This window comes from Puma concolor, chromosome A3 (assembly GCF_028749965.1).
Source record: "Puma concolor isolate L17-30 chromosome A3, mPumCon1.1.hap2, whole genome shotgun sequence".
Lineage (NCBI taxonomy): Eukaryota > Metazoa > Chordata > Mammalia > Carnivora > Felidae > Puma > Puma concolor.
In genome coordinates, this window is record NC_141669.1 from 50,592,135 (window position 1) to 50,597,844 (window position 5,710).

The following is a 5,710-nucleotide window of genomic DNA, read 5'->3' on the forward strand; positions in this document are numbered from 1 at the left end:
TTAGGTTTCTTCCAGCAAATATGTGTCTTCTGTGCATCGTGGAAGTGCAGTTTCCACGCCCGTGCAGGTCTTGAACATAGCGTGCTACCTCTCCAGTGATCTGTGAGATCAACTTCTGGCAGTTGGGTTAGTGCTGCCCGGCGTGACCACTCAGTATGCTCACAGGGTGTAAACATGATGTATGCCTGCATTCTTCTTCCTCCTTCGACTTCTTTTGGGGTTGGTATTTGTTCAAAAGATCCTGAGTTGCTCTGTGTAGCTGAGTTTAATCTCTGTCCCTTCCCTGACAAATGTGATGTATTTCTCAAGAATACCAGTTTCCCACTGTGTGTGGTTTTCTGAGTCAAGCTGATCCCTCGGTCCCCCTCTCCAGGTGCAGGGGGTGAGAAGGGGTGCTCCCGGGGGGACAGCTACGGTGGGTCCCTCCCTGGCCACACCCATCCCATCCCCTCGTCATTCATCATGTAGCTGCTCCTTTCTGGGTATCCTCAGCCCCCTGCCCCCTCACTCCTTACCTGCACACCAGCCCTGCACCTTGTGTGCCTTAATTTGTAAATGACCAGGAAGCAGACTTGGACAAATGGAAAATGTAACCTTGTTCTTGAATAGAAGGACTCAACTGTATAAACATGTCAGTTTTTTTTTTTATTTACTTGTTTTGAGAGTAAGAAAGCACGCATGGGTGGGGGAGGCGCAGAGAGAGAGAGGGAGAGAGAGAGAGAGAGAGAGAGAGAGAGAGGAGAATCCAAAGCAGTTCTCTGAACTTTTCAGTGCAGAGCCCAGAGCAGGGCTCAATCTAATGAACTGTGAGATCATGACCTGAGCCAAAATCAAGAGTCGGTCGCTTAACCAACTGAGCCACCCAGGCGTCCCAAAAACCCAAAAAACCCAAAACCCAGAACCCCAAAAATAGTTCTAAGTAACTTAGAAATTTAATGTGAGTCAAATACAAGTATCAACAAGTATTTTTGTTTCCTGGCACTAGGCGAGTTCATTCCAAAGTTCATATAGAACAATAAACATTCAAGAACAGCTAGGAAACTCCCGAAAAGAAGAGCAATGTACACTAGCTGTTGACTAGCAACTAGGTGTTAAAATATTACTATTCAAATATACTCAAAATATAACTGCCCGGCTGTGTGGACCTGGTCACAGGTGCACAGCACCTGGCACAGCAGCTGCCAAGAGCAAGGTGCCGAGTGCCAGCTGTGGAGTGAGCGGCTCTGAGATGTGGGGCAGCAGCTTTCGCTCTGGGTTCCAAATGCGAACATGCCGAAGAGTCGAAACGTCTTTGCAGAAATATGTCTCCAGGTGATTAGGAGAAAGTTAATTTCCAGGACTCTCCCTTCTTGGTGGAATGAGCCTTGGAGGTATCAGCTCTCCTCTGACCTCGTTCAGAATATTTCTGTTCCCAGAGACCTTTGATTGCTGGTTCAGAACCAGTTATTCTGTGTCCTTTAACTGGGAACTCGCAGTATTCCCAGGAGGCACTTCAGTGCCGTATTCTCATGGTCTTGTATGGCCTCATGCCTCTTCCTGTGTCTTCCTTCACCTTAAATAGCCGTTCGTGGATCTACTGTGGTTATTCTGTTCTCTGCACGCCAGTTATGCTTTGTGCTATTTGGTTCATTATCTCGTAATCTTGATTTTGTTGAGTAGCTGGGATATTCTTTTTAATCTTTTTTGAAAATAGACTGCAATCACTGTCTACCCTTTTATGTTGCTTGCAAACGACTCATCACTAGCCTGAATTCTTAATGTTTGTTGTTCTTTGTGCAAAGTTTTTCTTTGGTTTCAGATAACTTGCCTCACTGTTCATTCGTACTTTTTGAGTAAAATTTTGCTGATCTTTTTGTTCTTATTGATAATTTATTTGGAGTAATTTTATAGTTTACGTAAATATTTTAATAGATTTTAAAAGGAATGAGCTCTCGGTGGTATTACTTGGACTACCATTAGTCTGAAAGCCCCTTCATATTTAAGGAGCCCCTGGGAGGCACTGAGGAGATCATGAGGTAATGAAAGGCCCCACGTGGACTACAGTGGCCCAGAGATGTGAGCTGAGCCCGATTCCACGGCACTCTGTGACAAGGTCAGGATGCTGCACTTTATCCTGAGAGCTGTACCAAATGGGGAGCATTGAGGAGTGTTACAGGGAGATAGTATCATCTGATTTGGTTTTTAGGAAGATTATCTGGGTAAGATTGGGTTTGGTGAGGTGGGCAGAGAGATGAAATGGAGGCTAGACAGCAGGCTTTCAAAGATCAACACTTGTTAAAAAGCGTGAGAGCACAAATCTTCCCATAGAGCCACCTTGTTGCAAGCTGTGCCTCTTGTGCCCGCAGACCCCCAGGCTGCTGGCCATGCCTTAAATTCTGCTCAGGGGCAGGTTCCTGTCAGTGAGAACACTGTGTATCCGTTGGGTACATGGCTCCTAAGGCGCAGAAGAAGCAGGGGTATGGTTGGATGGGGCACAGGCTTTGGTGTCAGACACACCTGGGTTTGAGACTGGGTTTTGCTACTTCCTAGCTGGATGGTCTTGGGCAAGGCACTTAATCGTCTGAAAGGTCTCATTTTTAGACCAAGTTATGAGGCCCTCTGCCCTGGGTCACCAGCTTTAGAAGACCCTGCTGTGGTCCTTTTCCAGCATGCCCTTGCCCGTGGTGGAGAGGAGTCTATGCCAATGATCAAACGCCCAGGTGGTAGTCCATATGAATGGTGCCTCCCAGACTTGTGCAGGGCACACCCTGTGCAACTGCCACGTGTGAGCTGCTAATAATATTGGCACGGAGGAGCAGGATTGAGGATACTGAGGAGGTAAAATCCAGACTTGGTAGGTGTCAGGATATGACCAGGAGAATGATGGGACCATCAACAGCCAAAGGAAAATATGGCAGAGAGTTGAGACTCAGTTTTTGGTGTGTTAAGGCATTGGCCCTGCAAAACAGCTACCCAAAGCTACCCAACAGCCTGAACTCATGAGGGAGGTCAGAGCTAGACACGGTTTTGGAAATCATCAGATTGGTGTCATAGATGAGGCCTGGCGGCTTTGTGAGGGCTCAGAAGGAAAGCCTATAGGCCATAGGATGGACTGAGATGATCCTCTTGGGAGTGTCTCTATTTATCTTATATTGTTTTGTTTTATTTTATTTTATTTTATTTTAATTGCAATAAACATACAGTGTTAAATTGGTTTCAGGTGTACAGTGTAGTGATTCGGCAATTCTGTTACTCATTACTCATCAAGATAAGGTACTCTTTTTTTTAAATTTTTTTAACGTTATTTTTATTTTTGAGACAGAGAGAGACAGAGCATGAACAGGGGAGGGGCAGAGAGAGAGAGAGAGGGAGACACAGAATGTGAAACAGGCTCCAGGCTCTGAGCTGTCAGCACAGAGCCCGACGCGGGGCTCGAACTCACGAACCTCGAGATCATGACCTGAACCGAAGTCGGACGCTTAACCGACCGAGTTAAGCCACCCAGGCGCCCCAAGATAAGGTGCTCTTAATCCCCTTCATCTATTTCAACCATTCCTGTTCCCACCCACCTCCCCTCTGGTAAACATCTCTTTGTTCTCTATGGCTAAAAGCCATTTTGTTTGTTTGTTTTTCTCTTTTATATTCCTTTGCTCGCTTTATTTCTTAAATTCCATTTATGAGTGAAATCATGTGGTATTTACCTTCTTCTGCATTAATTCACTTAGTATTATACTCTGTAGATCTATCCCTGTTGTTGCAAATGGCAAGATTTCATCCTTTTTTATGGCTTAATAATATTCCTCTGTGTGTGTGTATAAAGATGTGATATGTATGCACACACACAGATATATATCACATCTTTTTAATCCATTCTTCTGTTGATGGACACAATCTACTTCTGTAAGTTGGCTATTGTAAATTATGCTGCAATAAACATAGGGATGCATATATATCCTTTCAGATTAGTATTTTTGTATTTAGTAGTGTGATCACTGGATCATATGGTAGCTTTATTTTTAATCTCTTGAGGAACCTCCAAACTTTTTCCAGAGTGCCTGTACCAGTTTTCATTCCCACCAACAGTGCATGAGGGTTCCTTTTTCTCCACATCCTCACCAATGCCTGTTGTTTCTTGTGTTTTTTATTTCATCCATTCTGATAGATGTGAAGTGATAGCTCATTGTGGTTTTGATTTTCATATCCCTGATGATGAGTGATGTCGAACATCTTTTCATGTGTCTGTTGGCCATCTGGATGTCTTCTTTGGACAATTGTCTGTTTATGTCTTTTGCTCATTTTTTTTTTTTTTTTAAGTAGGCTTCACACCCAGCATGGGGCCCAGTGCAGGGCTTGAACTCACCATGCTGAGATCAAGAGTCGGATGCTTAACTGACTGAGCCACCCAAGCACCTCTTCTGCCCATTTTTAAATTGGATTATTGTTTTTTTTGGTATTGAGCTGTATCAGTTCTTTATATATTTTGGATACTAACTCCTTATGGGATATATCATTTGCAAATATCTTGTCCCATTCAGTAGGTTGCTTTTTAGTTTTGTTTATTGTGCAGCTTCTTGTGATTCTTCACTGTGCAGAAGCTTTTTATTTTGATGCAGTGCCAATAACCTATTTTTGCTTTTATTTCCCTTGCCTTAGGAGACCTATCTAGAAAAATGCTGCTATGACCAGTGTCAGATAAGTTACTACCTGTACTCTCTTCTAGGACTTTCATGGTTTCAGATCTCACATTTAGATCCTTAATCCATCTTGAGTTTATTTGTTGTGTATGGTGTAAGAAAGTGGTCCAGTTTCATTCTTCTGCATGTAGCTGTCCAGTTTTCCCAACATCATTTGTTGAAGATACTTTTTCCCATTGTATATTCATTCCTGCTTTGTCAAAGATTAATTGGCCATATAATCTTAGGTTTATATATGGATTTTCTATTGTATTCCATTGATCTATGTGTCTATTTTTACACCAGTACCATACTGTTTTGATTATTTCAGCTTTGTGATATAGTTTGAAATCAGGATTGTGATACCTCATTTTGTTTTTCTTTTTCAAGATTGCTTTGGCTATTTGGGGTATTTTGTGGTTCCATACAAATTTTAGGATTATTTGTTCTAATTTTGTGAAAAATGCTGTTGGTATTTTGATAGGGATTGCATTAAATCTGAAAATTTGGGTAGTATGGACATTTTAACAATATCTGTTCTCCCAATCCATGAATATGGAATGCCTTTCCATTTGTTGGCATCATCTTCAGTTTCTTTCATCAACGTTTTATAATTTTCAGAGTACAGGTCTTTCACCTCCTTGGTTAAGTTTATTCCTAGATATTTTATTGTTTTTTGGTACCATTGTAAATAGGATTTTCTTCATTTCTCTTTCTGCTGCTTCATTATTAGTGTATTGAAATGCAATGGATTTCTGTATATTGATTTTGTATCCTGTGACCTTACTGAATTCACCGATCAGTCCTAGTAGTTTTTGGTGGAGTCATTAGGGTTTTCTATACATAGGCTCATGTCATCTGCAACAGTGAGAGATTTACTTCTTCCTTACCAGTTTGGATGCCTTTTCTTTCTTAATGTTGTCTAATCATTGTGGTTAGGACTTCTAGTACTATGTTGAATAAAAGTGGTGAGAGTGGACACCTTGTCTTGTTCCTGACCTTAGGGGAAAAAGCTCTCAGATTTTCACCATTGAGAATGATGTTTGCATATGGCCTTT